Source organism: Hemitrygon akajei, chromosome 14 (assembly GCF_048418815.1).
Source record: "Hemitrygon akajei chromosome 14, sHemAka1.3, whole genome shotgun sequence".
NCBI classification, from domain to species: Eukaryota; Metazoa; Chordata; class Chondrichthyes; order Myliobatiformes; family Dasyatidae; genus Hemitrygon; species Hemitrygon akajei.
In genome coordinates this window covers 15,034,448-15,051,488 of record NC_133137.1, presented here as the reverse complement: position 1 = coordinate 15,051,488, position 17,041 = coordinate 15,034,448, and positions in this window count along the sequence as shown.

Below are 17,041 nucleotides of genomic sequence, written 5' to 3'. Positions count from 1 at the left end.
AAATTGAAATTAACCCATGCAGGAAATTATTTATAAAAAACAGTTTACGAACAGTCAGTGATGTTCATACAAAATGAATATATATGAAATGAACTGTGCCTCTAGAGGCCAGAACATTCCCCACCTGCATCCACAGGCCATCAAACTTAACTATTGGAACAGAAGTCAAATGATCATTTTATTAACTCTTTGGTATAGGGAGGATAGTCTCAGGCTACATCCACACTAGACTGGATAATTTTGAAAACGCTGGTTTAGCGTAAAAACGATAGGCGTCCACACTATGCATTTTTGAAAATATCTCTATCCACATTGAAACGGAGATTTCAGCGAATCTCCTCCTACTGGGCATGCGCAGGACACATCTACCGAAAACAAGCGACACATTTGGTGTTGAATCTTGCCGTAAAAGTGCGAGTTTGTGTAGTTACAGACTAGAAAAACTTAAAACGTTGGACAGCTGTTGGCTCTCGCGCAGGAGAACTTAAAAGTTTAAAAAAACAAATACTGGAGTGTACGGAGGCAACTGACAGAGAGTTCATGGACAGATTGACCCGGCTGATGACGAATATTGAAAACCTGACTAACTCTGTTGCATTAATAAAGCACCTTGTTAAATATATAAATGTTTTAATGTCTGCATCAGTGTTATCTTGTATTTCCATACAATGTTACATTAGGCTGTTACACATCTATTGTCAGAGAAGTATTTGCATAAATAGGTAAACCACCTTCATAAGAGCAAGGACAGAAAACAGGGCAAAGTGAGTATACTTATTTATTCAGTAAGTTATGGGTCAAAGTATTTGGTAAGTACATTTCTAACTCTTCTGGCTTCAGTCTCGTTGCCGTCTCTTCTGAAATTGTTAGGTTGTGTTCAAGAAAACAATGAAATAGCGCGCTGCCGTCTGAGAGCGTTTTCAGATTTCTCCGGTTACCCCATCCACATTGATCTGCCCGAGCAGCATTTTCAAAAGTACCCACCCTGGAATGTGTTTCTGAAAAGCTCCGTTTTCCGGGGACAAAAACGCCGTTTTAGTGTGGACGGAGGGTAAAAACGAAGAGGAAAAGCTTCGGTTACGGATTTATCCGGTGTAGTGTGGACATAGCCTCAGAGACTGGTCAATCGCGTAGCCTCATCGCAGTACATAGGCTACGCGTAGGATTCTATTCTGTGCATTTTAGAAGAGCATTGGAATATTATCGACTCTGCTGAAGAGAGATTCTTCAATTGCCTCAATTGCCTAACATTTTTCCAGCCTCTGCCACAGGATTTGGAAACTCTTAGCTGGATTATTAATGTACGTTGCTCTATCCCCGCTTGTGTGTTGCAGTGGCTCCTCATCAGGCCACTTACAGAGAGGGTCTAGCTCTTCACTAGGATTGAGACTTAGTCCTTCCACAGCTTTGCAAAAGCTTGACTCCCAGGACAAATTACTGGCAAACTAGTTGACAAACACTTTTAGGCTTGTTGTGATAAGGTCTCAATGAGTGAGATACCACATCAAATCTAATGCACCTGTGGTCCTGAATGAGGGCTTTACGGAGATTGTTTTTGCCAAATGTGTGTCCTGGGATAGATGGAAGTTCAGTTTGTCCATGTCTGTGTAGATGGGATTAACATCAGTAGCAACTCTTGACTGATATCTTGCTCTGATGAAACTGCAGAAGGGGGTGTTGTGGGTCTTTGCTGATGTAGATCTCGACTCTCAATACCTGGCCTGTGTGAAAGTTGTCTCAATGGTGTGGACAGTTTCTCCTTGTATTGCTGGAGCACTGTCTTTCTCATCGGGAAAATGTGTTGGACATATTCTTTAGTAAGCTGCATTGGCTGTAGTGATGACAAAGCATGACTAATCTGGTTATCGACCCATCACTGTCAATGTCAGCCATGGCTTCATACTCCTTTCCCTCTGCTGAGGCAGTGGCAGCTTCACATTCTTCCTTAAACTCACTCAATGCAACCATCACACCCGCTCTCTTCATGGCAAAAGTGCTCCCTCCATGTCTATTGGGGTTTTCACCATGTCTATGCAAGCTTTCTCTGTTTGAATCTCAACTTTGCATCTAGCCTAAGCTGGCCTCATTCTTGCTGCTTCACTTCCAGTGGGGCTCGTGCTGCAGCTTCGTGAATCCCGGATTTGTTCCAGCGTAGCGAATACGGGATAGATGTGCCACATTCTGACCTCACTTCTAGGTCTTGGCAATCAATGTTGCTCAGGTCAGAAGCTGACATTGTCACATGCAGAGTTCAGATATGTCTCCAGTCCACGGGCAATGCTTTTGAAGACAAATCATCTTTTCACACTCCTGCCCTCCGAAGTGCATATATACAAAGCTGTGCAGTGAGTTAAATGCCTTCTCAAAAATTACACAAGAAGCTTTCTTGAGGGTTTTTAAAGAGATCTTACTTGTGAAAAGATATTACTGTTTCACGGGCAAATAAGGAGAGGATGGAGATAGATGACTTTCCAGCGTGTGCTTCAAATGAAATCAAAATTAACCCATGCAGGAAAAGATATTTTTTAAAAACAGAGTAAGTACAGGAAGGGACATTCATACAAAAGAATCTGCATGCAAAATTAACTGTGCCTCCAGAAGCCAGAGCAAATATACTCCATTGATTTTTTGAAAGAAGATGAAGAAGAGCCTAAAATGAGCAATTTGCTGGCATCTAGTTCATTTGGCAAAATCATAAGTACATGCAATCTTGAGAACTTGAACAATATCCCTAAATAAATAGGTCAGTTAGGAGCTAAAAATATCATCTCTGCTCCCAATCTTTGACTAATGAGAAAAACGATATGAGTTGCTTAGAAAATGCAACAATAGGTTAGGATGTGAAGCTTTTTAAAAAAATATTTTGCCCTATTATAACATCAATACTTCAGAGAATTCTGTTGAGCATTTTACTCTAATGCTTCCTGTCCTCATTAGACCCTCAATTAGTACTTGATGTATGATAATTACATGTCAAACAAATGAATGATTATGTGATAACAAGAAACCCCTTTATCTTGCCCGTTACTAACAAACATGGCACAGACTGTGCTAGGAGATACGATATACAGAAAGTCAGAACAGGTTAGAGAGGGGGAAAAAAATCAGTCAAACCAGCCGCAAGGAAGAGGTAATCAAGGAATAAGACAAGAAGAGAAAGATTCATAATGTATCCAAAGAATCAGCATTGTAAGGAAAAATAACTGTTAGGAATATAATTCTAAGAAACTAAAGCAAAAATGAACTCAAATACTTTGAAACAAAGCAATACGCGCAAAATGCTGGAGGAACGCAGCAGGCCAGGCCGCATCTTTGGAAATGAACAGACAGTCGACATTTTGGGCCGAGACTCTTCTTCAGGACTGAAATACTGTGAAACACTTTTTTTTTGCCTTTTTATGATTAATGGTTACTTGCCATCCTGAGCTATTTCAGCTTGCTGGACTGGACGGTATATTTTAAATCCTTAGTACATTTGCATGAATGGAGAAGCCATGCTTCCCACAGTCTCCTCGCTCAAATGGGAGGGAGAATTTTAGAAAAGCAAATGTGGCATTCAGCCTTAGAACTTAAGTATTGCCTTAATACATTTAATTAAATTTAGTATGCCATAGATTGGGAATATAGCAACACACACTGATACTTCTGTCTCAATTTAAAGTACTCTCCAGTGCAAATGGAACAAAAATTAATGGGTAATGCTGTTGCCAAAGCCTAGTCTACCTTTGGAATACATGAAGGTATACCTGGGCTTGGCATGAGATAAAAAGTCAAATCTGTTTGGAATATCCATCAATTTTCCTTTCTGTAGAGTCACTCAACTTGCTTCCTCATTCTTCATGTGTTCTTTCCCCTAGATCAGATTCCAGGAACCAATTTTGTAACATCTAATTCAGAGCTGGAGTGCTGCAGCAAAATGAGAACATCAATTATGGAACCTGGAAGTGGTCCATTTAAAATTCAGAAATAACTTTCAAGACCATAGCCCATGTTAAAATTTTCACTATATTCCACAACAAAGCAATAACTTGCTAAAAGCAATGTTAGGAATTTCACTCCACCATAAAAAATATTTTAGGTGTCAGCAGCGTAATTATGAAGATCAAAGGCATCAACTCCCAAGCACCAAACCTGTTCCCTTCTTATTTGAAAAAAACACCAAAGAAGACATAATTGACATATGTACAAATGGTACATTATGGAAGAGATTTACTAATGATAACTGCAATTATATCTATATAAAGAAAATAAGAGTATTCTGTTAAGCTCTTGAATGTCAGTCAATTGACATTTTCAGAATAACACTCTTTAATCCACATTCAGTGGGGAAGCATGGCCAATTTTATTTAAACCCGGAGAAGCAATGTTCAAACATGCATGGGTCTGAAAAGCCTGATAGAACTGGGGATCTCCATTCCGGTCAATGGGACGAGGCAGATTAAATGGTTTGGCATGGACTAGATGGACCGAAGGGCCTGTTTCTGGGCTGTCTTTTCTCTGACAAGGGACCTTACTACACCAACATGAAGTAAAGTGCTACTTTAAGGCCTCTGAATGCAACGAATTCAAGTTTTGCACATCTCTCGTTATTTGAGGTAAACCGACTCTGAAGATTTATTTACATCTTTCACTGAATGTCAGATCATCATGGCTGCAAAACTCCTATTTCGTCCCTTACTTTAAATCCCACTGAATTATTTAGTTTCAATTTTATCAAGTATTTTGTAATGTGCCTCACTGCAGAAATTATAGATAAAGAATTGCATCTTGCTCTAGAGATATGTCACTGCGTTAATTTGTTTTTGTGTATATATGCAGCACAAAATAATCAATATTTAACAGTACTTCATTATTTGGAGTTACTTTTCTTGAGTCTCCCTTCCAAGACAAACTTAAGTATATTCAATCATATTTATTGTGCCTGTTAAAAATGCAATAACTTGTTTACCACACTGCATAAATATAACTCACTCTATGAGCCAATTCTTGATCTGAGCCAATATACTTTTGCTGAAGTCTGATTGGTCAATCAAGGAAAAAGACAGGTTGCTGCGCAGTTACATTTGGTGCAAAACTGCACTTATAAACAGCAGTGAGAGAATTTAATTCTCCATGCAAGATAAAGGAAGAGAATTAATGGTCTGGATTTTGCAGTAAAACAACTAGTTGTTCGCCAATATTACTCCTTGGAATTACCATACATGCATATTCAAAGGCAGAAAGCCATCAATGGCCATTAGCTATTTGACTCAACTCCGTACTGAAATCAACATGGAATTCCAGAAGGGACTGAGAGTTTGGGCTAATTATCCAACACTTAAAAGTTAAGTCACCCGATGAGTCTCCACTAGATACGAGGCTTTGCAAGAAGTGCTTTTCCATAACAGATTTTAATAGAATTGAACAGCTGTGAGCCACTCAGATAGCAAATTTAAAGCAGCTTGTCAAGTCCTTTTAAAATCTTGCATACTTACTTTTAACTGAAAAAATATCTCCAATAGTTTGTTAATTAACTTCTTAAGCATACATCAGAGTTTTAAGTTTAACTTTCAGAATATTTCTCCTGTTTTTGCAAGTTTAAATACTAAATTCCTATCATCAAGGGGAGACGTGATTCAAACAAAACTTTACTGATTTTGTGAGCTGGGTTCCACCACTCGACGTAACACCATTGTTACACCTTTACAGTGTAATGAAAATACCCAGTGTTTGGACAAAGTTTAAACTGGGAACATTACTAAAGGTATTCGTTTACTGTAGTCAGCAAAGAATGACAGACATTGATCAATAACAGTAAAATTTGGGTCAATGTTCCTCAAAAAAATTGGTAGCAAGTCCACAATAAGGTTGAAAAACTTTTTCTTGCCTTTAAGATTTATCTGCTGACTACCATTTATGATCATGGTCCAAGTTGCATGGTGTAAATACAAAAGAAAATTGTTAATAGTTAAAACGTTATGCCATCCAAATCCATAATTTGTCCAGAAATTGTTGCTATATTCACCTTATTTGCCTCTACGGATTCCTTCCGTCCAGTTCCAAAGTACAAGGAGAACAAGTGAAAGTTTACCATATTAAAATTGGAATTCTACATAGGAGATACTATGGAATCAATGTGAGCGACGAGGGGTGGTAGACTGCCGTGGTAAATGAGGAACTGGTGAGGCTGTATCAATATCCAAAGGAAAGGTTCAAAGGTCAAATTAGTATAGACACGTTACCACATACAACTCTGAGCCTCACTTCCTTGCTGACAGCTTTGCAGAAAACCCTGTCCAATACCAGTCCACTGAGATGACGCTGAGCTTCCAGTCACCTGCCATTGTAGCTCTCCAGTCCAAGTCCACTCTGCCCCTTTGCCTCCTACAATAGTGCTCAGGGAAACATTATCTCTATTTCTCCACAACACACACAAAATTCTGGAGGAACTCAGCAGGCCAGGCAGCATCTACAGAAAAGAGTAAACAGTCAATGTTTCGGGCTGAGACCCTTCGGTAGGACTGGAGAGAAAAAGATGAGGAGTAGTTTTAAAAGGTGGGGGAAGGGAGGGAGAAACACAAGGTGACAGGTGAAAGCCGGTGGTGGGGGGGGAATGAAGTAAAGAGCTAGGAAGTTGAATGATGAAAGATACAGGGTTGGAGAAGGGGGGAGTCTGATAGGACAGGACAGAAGACAATGGAAGAAAGAAAAGGAGGGAGGACCACCAGAGGGAGGCAAGGAGATAAGGTGAGAGAGGGAAAAGGAGATGAGGAATGGTGAAGGATGGGGGGGGGGGCATTACCATAAGTTTGAATAAATGATGGTCGTGCCATCAGGTTGGAGGCTACCTGGGTGGAATATAAAGTGTTGTTCCTCCAATCTGAGTGTGACCTCATCGTGACAGTAGGGCAGGCCATGGATTGACATATTGGAAGGGAATGAGAAGTGGAATTAAAATGGGTGGCCACTGGGAGATTCCACTTGTTCTGGTAGATGGGAGCATGGATGCTGAGAGAAGTAGTCTCCCAATCTACGTTTGATCTCACCGATATTCAGGAGGGCACACCGGGAGCGCCAGACACAGTATACGACCCCAACAGACTCAACAAGTGAAGTGTCGCCTCACCTGGAAGGACAGGGGAGTCATGTAAGGAGCAATCTCTGTGGAAAGCTGAAAGATGAGCTTGGTGGTGGGATCTCTATTTCTCTCCCTGCAGTTGTCACCAACTTGGAGCTCCTTGCATGTTCTGCTTTTACTTTGGATTTCCACCATGAACAGTTTTGTTTTTCCACATCTTGTTTGCTGTGGCTTACTAAGGCAGGCTCTTTCAAACACTTGCAAAGCCATGATCGTCTCAATACACTAGGATGCTTAGGGAAAGCTAACCTTTTGAAGGGGGTCCTAAATAGGCAACAAGTTGATATAAACACACATTAGAGAAGGACAGTCACAGCGATTGTTTAGGTGGTTGGGGGCTAACTCATTGCAGCTACATATTGACCTCTGGTTAGAGCTGAAGTCTTATCAAATTTTAACATTTCAGGACAAGATAGATTTCACCACAATTCTGATACAGATTCCAGCAATATTTTTCCCCCAACAATAGCAGTTATTCTAAACAATTTCTAAACAAAGTGTTTTATATGCCAAAGGTATAGAAGTCATCAAATTTTAAAAACCTAATTTTCATAAGAACAGTAATTATTAATTTCAAAGTTAGGTTGAATTTAATGGTCAACAATCATTTGTTCCTGTGCTGGAACCATATCTGCTTTACTCAGAATGCTCAATGTGTGTTTAAATTTGCATTACTTTCAAACATTGATGCAAAATGTGTCCTGAGTTCGTCTCACTTAATGAGTAATTGTGATTATTATCTAGTTTCAAGGGCTACACTTTGCCACAGTTTAGGAGTACTTCAATTTTTATTAATGAAAATTGAGACTGATCAGTGAGATCAAATTAGTCCCAGAACACATTATTCAGCACAAGGAGCCTATTTAATTACATTGCTCTATTCAGTAATATCAGGCATCTATGAAAAAAAATAGAAAAGAATCGACACTTCAATCTTGAAAGTAAACAATTTAGACAGTGTATGCACCCTATGAATAAAATTATATGCCACATTCTTAATTTCTTATATTGCATGTCATTATTAAATCAATACAGCTCTTGAGAAGTCATGATGGCTTGTGGATGTGCTGATTCACTCTGTCATAGGCATCAATAGAAAAAGAAAGTTACCATGAAACTCTTAATACCATCTTATTGGGATTAGTTAGGAAACTTTCAAAGAAAACTGCATAACAAGACTTGCATAACAAGAAAATTAATAGAAATAATGAGGCATAATCAATTATTCCAAACTGGTCTAAACTTAGGAGAGTGCCATTCTGATGTGGGTTTAAGCTCAGGGATGACTGGATATTGACATTTGAAAGACCTCATGGCATTAAAATAAGGAATTGAAATGCTGGGCAAAGTAAAAAAACAAGTGATGTGTGAACTATCACATGAGAGGATTTCTACCTCCTGTCACCAGGAGAAGCTTCAATGTTGCAATCATGAAGAAGGCATGACCCTCCTGGAGAATGGCCATCAAAGCATTCAGGGTAGTCGTAGAGGTGGCTTGGTGAGGAATGAGGAGACTGGAGGGGACGAAGTGACAACGGGAAAGGAAACTATAGATCTACACAAGAGTTCTTTCACTTTGAAAATATCTGACTTGCTACACAGATTACACTGAAACATTGTAAAACACTTATTCTGTTTGGAAAATAGTTCATGCCGTACATTTCAAAATGGTGTGTATCCTTTAGGTATTCCATTTCAGATTAATCTCCAAGCAAAAATGCATCATTTGTTTACATTAGAAACCTGAAGCAGACACACAATAAACCTAGTATCTGTGAAACAAACAATTTTCTCTCTTAATTGCTAACAATTTGAAGGCACTTCAAAATTTCTCAAGCAAGTTAAGATTAATTGTTCGGAGCTAAAGTCAACAGCCCCTGCAAAATGAAGAGTCGTATGCAAGTCCATGCAATATAATGCAGGCTGTATGTCAATTCTATCCTGCTTATTAATTACAATGTCTCTAGCACTTACCATGCTGGTCATCCATTCAAAACTCCAATAGTAGAGATTAGAGTGGGGATGTTGTGAATGATGTCCTGCAGTTAAAGCTAGCCTAAAGCAGCCTCTTCTTAATAGGGAGGTACATTATAACGTAAACAATCACTGGCAAATATTTCATTTGAGTCTAGCATGGGAAACAAAGCACAGAACAACACAGAAGAGGGGCTCCAGGATTTGCTGGAGGTGGAGGAAAGCAGGCAAATGCCTCCTGCTCAGAAAGCAATGAAACAAAACAACATCGGAGATCAATTGGACAGTAGTGACCAGAGGACCTCCAAGAACCCTTTATCTTACGAATCACACTGCGAGCGTCAAGCATTGCTTGATTCACCAGATCCAACAGTCAAGGTTCATATCAAAACTCTGCACATTAAGAAGCACAAAAATGGAGGGAGAAGCCTGAAGAACATCTTGCATGCTCAATTGTGACAGATTGTTCCACAGAGTTGGGACCCACTTCTTTTTACGGTTTATGTCAATGACTTGGATGACGGATTTGATTGCTTTGCCGCAAAGTTTGTGGAAAATACAAAGATAGGTGGAGGGACAGGTAGTTTTGAGGAGGTAGAGAGGCTGCAGAAGAGCTTAGATAGATTAGATGACTGAGTAAAGAAGTGGTAGATGGAATGCATTGTTGGGATGAGTATGGTCATGCATTTGGTAGAAGAAATAAAAGTGTAGACGTTTTTCTAAATGGAGAGAAATGCAAAAGTCTGAAGTGCAATAGGACGAGAGTCCTTGTGCAAGATTCCCTAAAGATTAACTTGCAAGTTGATTCTGTGGTGAGGAAGATAAATGCAATATTCGCATTCATTTCAGGAAGACTAGTATATAAAAGCAAGGATGTAATGTTGAGATTTTATAAAACATTGGTGAGGCCTCACTTGGAGTATTGTGAGCAGTTTTGGGCCCCTTTATCTTAGAAAGGATGTACTGACGCTGGAGAGGGTTCAAAGGAGGTTCTCAAGAATTATTCCAGGATCGAACGACTTGTCATATGAATAGTGTTTGATGGCCTGAGCCTGTATTCACTAGAATTCAGAAGAATGAGGGATGACCTCATTGAAACCTATCGAATATTGAAAGGCTTCAATGAGTGGATGTTGTGAAGATGTTTCTTATGGCGGGACATATAAGACCAGAGGACACAGCCTCAGAATAGAGGGGTGTCCTTCCAAAATGGAGATGAGGAGGAATTTCTTTAGCCAGGGAGTGGCAAATCTGTGGAATTTGTTGCCACAGGTGGCTGTAGAGGCCAATTCATTGGGTATATTTTAGGCAGTGGCTGATAGATTCTTGATTAGTCAGGGCTTGAAGGGATGGGGGAGAAGGCAGGAAACTGGGGTTGAGAGGGAAATGGATCAGCGATGATGAAATGACAGAGAAAACTCAATGGGCCAAATGGCCTAAATCTGCTCCTATATCTTATGGTCTTCTGGTCTTATAAATGACAAAGTATAAGCTGAAATACTTCTAATCATCAGTACTGACTGGACAATCCCATTATGAATTTCTCCCACAGTCTTAACCCACATGGTATCAAGAAGCGGCTGAGGGGACAAGATTAAGCACAGACTATGAGCCAACTTGCAATAATAAAGACCTGGACTTCAGAAGTAGCCAGCCTTTAGCCAAGCTGTTTCGGTACATTAACAATCCTGGCAGCTAACCAACAATACAGAAATCTCTCCTGGTGCACTGTGCTCACCTATTCCTCAGTCCTTTGCAAAGTAACAGATCAACCTACATTTATTGTCCAATATCTTTCTTGCTGATGCCCAGTTTAGGCTTTGCCAAGCTTACTCAACTCATTTTCTCAAAGGACTCAAAGTACATTCATTATCAAAGAACATATAAATTATACAACCTTGAGATTTGTCTGCTTACAGGCAGTCACAAAGCGAGAAACCCCAAAGACCCCAATTAAAATAAAAGATCAACACCCAATGCGAAGAGAAAGAGGGGGAAAAAAAACACAAATCGTGCAAACAACAAAAGCAAGCAACAACATTCCGAACCAAAGTAAATCCATTGACCTACAGCCCGGAGCATCTGGAGTAGGCCCACAGGCTCAGTCTCCGTTCATCACAGAGTGGGGCAAATCTCATCACTGAACTGGGCTAAATTGGATAAAGGAGTGAGATAAGTTCTTGATATTTATTGTTTATTTGCTCATTATTACTTCTTTCATTTTATCTTTGCACAATGTGTTGCCTTTTGCACGTTAGTTATTTGCTTGTCCTGGCCCTTTATTAATTCTATTGTGTTTTTTGTATGTTCTGTGAATGCCTGCAAGAAAATTAATCTCTGGATTGTATATGGTGATATATATGTACTCTGATAGTAAATTAATTTTGAAATTTTTCCTTTTACCAAGAAAGCAAATGGCTGAATTTTCCATTTGATTATTGTATTGATATTATAACTGTGAATTAAAGAGGAAGGTTTCCATTAGATTAAGTCATACCTAATGTTAAGTAATGTTGTGGATGTCAGAATACCTCAAATCCCAGTTGTCCTGTCAGGAAATCATCAGGACAGTATCCCAGGCCCTGACAACTTCAGCTTTTTAAACACAACAGATCCTGCAGTTGCTGGAAATCCAGAGTGACACATAGAAAATGCTGGAGGAGCTCAGCAGGTCAGGCAGCATCCGTGGAGAGGAATACAGGGGCAATGCTTCAGGCTGAAACCTGCCTGACCTGCAGAGTTCCTCCAGCATTTTGGGTGTGTTACTTCAGCTTTTTTATCGATGACTTGTTACCCAGGATGTAAGAAGAGGAAGAGCTTGTGAGTGTAAAACTTGCCCTTCTTACAGGAAACTCCTCAGATAATGAAGCAAGAACTGGACAGCCTCTGGAGAGAGAAAGTGACATCTTCACCAGGAAGGAAGATAATGTGACTTTTGCTCTATACACATCGCACGGGATATGCACAGGAGTTATCACCATCTCATCAACAGATATACCTTGTGGTCTAGTTCCCACCATTGGTTTAGTGAGGTAAAGTCGACAGGAAGAGGACAAAAGCATTATAATTACATCTTAAGTAATTAAATAATCATACAACGAGTGCTAAGGGAGTCAAATCCCTTTTGGTTTCTGCACGGCGTACAAATGACATTGTGTGCCCTACGTATTTCACAAAAATAAATTTCAAGTATGTGCAATTACAGCATAGCCTGCTTGATCAATATAATTAATAGTATTTGACATTATTATCCAATAATTAGCTACATAATTAAAACCATGTTAATGATTACATTAGAATCAAGACAACTTGCTCTCAAGACATTTGTTTTTCTTGAATGAGCTGGGAATTAATAATTTAGGCAAATTGAAGTAATACTATGAACTAAAGGTATAAATTCTTTTGTATGTAATAAGACTTCAGCAGCAGACAGCTCAGTGCTTTCTCGTACATAAGTAACTTAAACGATATACTTAGCGGCTGTTTGAAGTAAATTACATTTTTAAAATTTCATTTACAATTGTGGACTGTCAACGCTGTAAGTGTCTGCTGACCAGTTCCAATTCTCCACAAGAAGGTGATGAGTTGACGGTTTAAATTGGTGCACTCCAAGCTGTGGAAGTATTTCTTCAGTACCATTAAAGAGGGAATTCCACGATTTTAATTTCATGATATGCAGAACATTCAGAAGTGCCTAACTATGTTAGGTATTTCTGAGGGAGCCAGATGTTGAGACAATTTCGGCAGAACATCCTACTCTGCTTCTGCCCTTTATCCACTGTAATTACAGTTCCTGGTCATTAATAACCCCAAGATAAGGATGCAGAGAGATTTGATGATGGCTATACCATTAAACATCATGTGCAGAAAGTCAGATTATTGTTTTAACCTTGAAGGTGCAATGGCATTGTTGGTGTACTTTCACCAACAGTTCAAGGTCAATAAGTGTCTGTGCACTAAAAATGCTCTTACCAGCAACATTAACAAAATTTTTTTAATGATGTTGGGCATTGCCTGACACATGTGTAATTCAAATATTGCTGGTCACTTATCAACCCAAGGCAGAACTTTGTCCAGGTTTGCTTTCAAGAGGGTGAACCCTCACAAGGCATCAGGACCTGATGGTGTACCCGGCCGGGCTCTGAAAACCTGTGCCAACAACTGGTGGGAGTGTTAAGGACATCCTCAATCTCTCACTGCTACAGTCAGAAGCTCCCACCTGCTTCAAAGGGACGGCAATCGCACCAGTGCCCAAGAAGAACAGGGTGAGCTGCCTCAAAATCTACCGCTCAGTCACACTCACTTCCACTGTCCATGAGGCGCTTTGAGAGGTTGGTCGCGGCTAGAATCAACTCCGACGTAAGCAAGGCTCTGGGCCCACTGCATGTTGCCTACTGCCACAATAGGTGTACAGTGGATGCAATCTCACTGGCTCTCTACTCAGCCTTGAATCACCTGGACAATAGTAATGCATACATCAGGCTGCTGTTATTGACCACAGCTCAGCAGTCAACACAATCATACCCTCAGTTCTAATCAAGAAGCTCCAAATCCTAGGCCTCTGTACCTCCCCCTGCAACTGCATCCTTGACTTCCTCACCGGGAAACCACAGTCTGTGTGGATCGGAAATAACATCTCCTCTTCGCTGACAACCAACAGTGGCGCACCTCAGGTGCATGCTTAGCCCACTCCTCTGCTCTCTCTACACCCACCACTGTGTGGCTAGGCACAGCCCAAACACCACCTACAAATTTGCTGACAACACAACTATTGTCAGCAGAGTTTCAGATGCTGACAAGGCTGCATACAAGAATGAGATAGATCAGCTGGTAGAGTGGTGTCGCCACAACAACCTTGCACTCAATGTCGTAAGACCAAGGAATTGATTGGTAAGTTGAGGGAACTCGCACCAGTCCTCTTCGAAGAATCAGAAGTGGAAAGGGTGAGCAGTTTCAAGTTCCTGGGTGTCAGCATCTCTGAGGATCTATCCTGGGCCGAACATATTGATGCAATTACAAAGAAGGCATGACAGCAGCTATATTTCATTAGGAGTTTGAGGAGAATCAGTATGTCACCAAAGACACTCACAAGTTTCCTCAGGTGTACTGTGGAGAGCATTCTAACTGGTTGAGTCACCGTCTGGTATGGAGAGGCCACTGCACAGGATCAGAAAAGGCTGCAGAAAGTTGTAAACACAGCCAGCTCCATCATGGACACTAGCCTCCCCAGTATCCAGGACACCTTCAAAAGATGATGCCTCAAAAAGGCGCATCCATCATTAAGGACCCCCATCTCCCTGAACATGCCCTCTTCTCAATGCTACCATCAAAGAGGACACACACTCAACATTTCAGGAAAAGCTTCTTCCCCTCCACCATTAGATTCCTGAATGGACAATGAACCAATGAACACTTCCTCAGTACTTTTCCCCTCTTTCTGCAATGTTAGATTTGCTTTTTATATATACTTACTGCAATTTATAGTTTTATTAACATGTACTGCAATGCACTGCTGCCGCGAAACAACAAATTTCACGATGTATTTGCCGCTGATGTGAAATCTGATTCTGATTCTGATTCAGCGGCCATAATTGGTCAAATGCTGACTTGATAATAAAGTCTGCTGTTCTCATGTCACCTCCGGAAATCAGCTCCTTGGTCCTTGGGTCCGGAACCAGGCAGAATCTAAACTGAGCATCTGAGTATTGCTGAGTAGTATTTGACAGCACACAATGCTTCCATTGTTTTAGGAAAGCACAGCATTCATTTATGTATCACTTTGCATTCAAAGAAAGCAGTCCAATAAAGTTCAAAGTTAATTTATTATTGAGGTGTGTGCCTATACTGTACACAACCTCGAGATTCACTTCTTCCAGGCAGCCACAAAACAACGAAACCCAACACAAGCCATTTAAGAAAATCACACACAACAAAGACTGTCAAACACCAAACGAATGAAAAGAAGAACTGATTGTGCAAATAATAAAGTTTAAAAAACAGACAGACAGAACATTAACCGCGGAGTCGCTGGAAGTGAGTCCACAGCCACAGGGGCGAGTGAAGCCAGTCCAGGAGTCCAATGTTTGCAGGCCACAGTCATGGAGCCAGTTCAGCAATGAGGGGAGTACTGATGGTTGCAAGCTCACCTGCAGAGTTAATTCAGTGCTAAAGTGAATAAACCTCGGGGAGTAGTGAGCTGAACGCCAGTTCTTTCTTCAACCTTGGCCTTAAGTGAGTTCACAGCTGCAAGAGCCCATTCAGTGCTGAGGTTACAGAATCCCATCCAGGAGGCCAATAGCTGCAGGGCGACAACTGTTCCCAAACCTGGCAAATGGGATCCAAGCCTCCTGCACCGCCTGCCTGACAGTAGGAGCGTAAAGAGAGGGAGACCAGTCAAACACAGGCAGACAGCACTGAGTACCTGTTGATTTTCCACTTTCAACTTGATGCACTATCAGTAACTCTCTCTGAGACGTAAAGGCGAGGTATCGGCTTTTATTGACTGGAAGAAGGAACAAGCAGTGGTTGACCACCATACTACGTCCTGGAGACTGAGAGGCCAGGCTCAGACCTCAATCGCCTTTATACAGGGGTCTGTGGGAGGAGCCACAGGAGCAGTCAGCAGGGGCGTGTCCAGACAGGTATATGTAGTTCACCACACAACTTCAACTGTTTTAATCTCTCAGCGCTTTCAGTCTTTCAACTGTTTCAACGCTTTAATCAGCATGGAGTAATGGACCACAGGGTCATCGTCCACCACCAGGTCTCGACGCAACATCCAACCCCAGCGATGGCCACCCTGGCCGTACCTGCATCCCCAGGAGGAAGAACCCCACAGGAGTCTGATCGTTTAGTCAGTTCAAAAGAGAAATTCAGGCTGCAGACTGCAGCGATGTCCGTTCAGAAGAACTCTATTAGAGTACCTTGTAGTTATGTGAGCTGCCTGCAAATTGTCGCCATCTTGTCATGCATTGGGTTTCAATATTAGGATGCTTATCTTATATGCAAATGCAAATAATTTCTTGAATAATAGTTTATGATCAGATATGTTGCGTTACTACTTATTTATTGAAATCTCAATATCGTACCTTATTTGGCTCCTGTACTCTGAATTCCAGGCTGGCTATTCTCTCCTCATGTAATTCAGGGGTCAACTGATATAAATTTGTAACCTGCAAGATCAGTTTGCTGTGAAGATTGCTTAAAGATGCAAAATAACAATGCAAGAATAATTTTAGTTTGTTGAAATATCGTTGAGGTTGATAATGAAAATTATGTATGCTTAGGAATCCAACATTAAGATAACATTACTCAAGGGTTTCACATTAGCTTCCCATATTACATGGAGCTAAAACGTACATCTGACTCATGTAATGATTAATGTATTTAAACAGCAGAAATTGCACTCATTTTCACAAAAGTGCACAATAACTGAATTACTTTCCAAACTCCAGCTCCAGCTGATTGTAAGTGGCACCGACTGAAGTCACTGCTGACAAATTCTACAGGCAATCACTGCTGTGCTTGGGAGAGCTTGCTGGAACATTGGAGTGGGCATATCAACTTTCATTTGTTAAATTGGATGTATGAATCAAAGAGATGGAAGCCAGGAGAGACCACAAGCACACATGGAGTACCAGCAAATGATTCTGAGTCGAGTTGTATCATTTCTATAGCGAAGTTTCCAGGAAATCCATAAGACCTAGGAGCAGAATGAGGCCATTCAGCCCACTGAGTATGCCCCCACCATTCCATCATGGCTGATTCATTATCCTTCTCAACCTGATTCTCCTGTCTTCTCCCCACAACCTTTGATGCCCTGATTATCAAGAACCTGTCAACGTCCACCCTAAATATACCCAACGACGTGGCCCACACAGCCATCTGCGGCAACGAATCCCATAGTTTCACCACCCTCTGGCTAAAGAAATTTCTCCTCAGCTCTGTTCT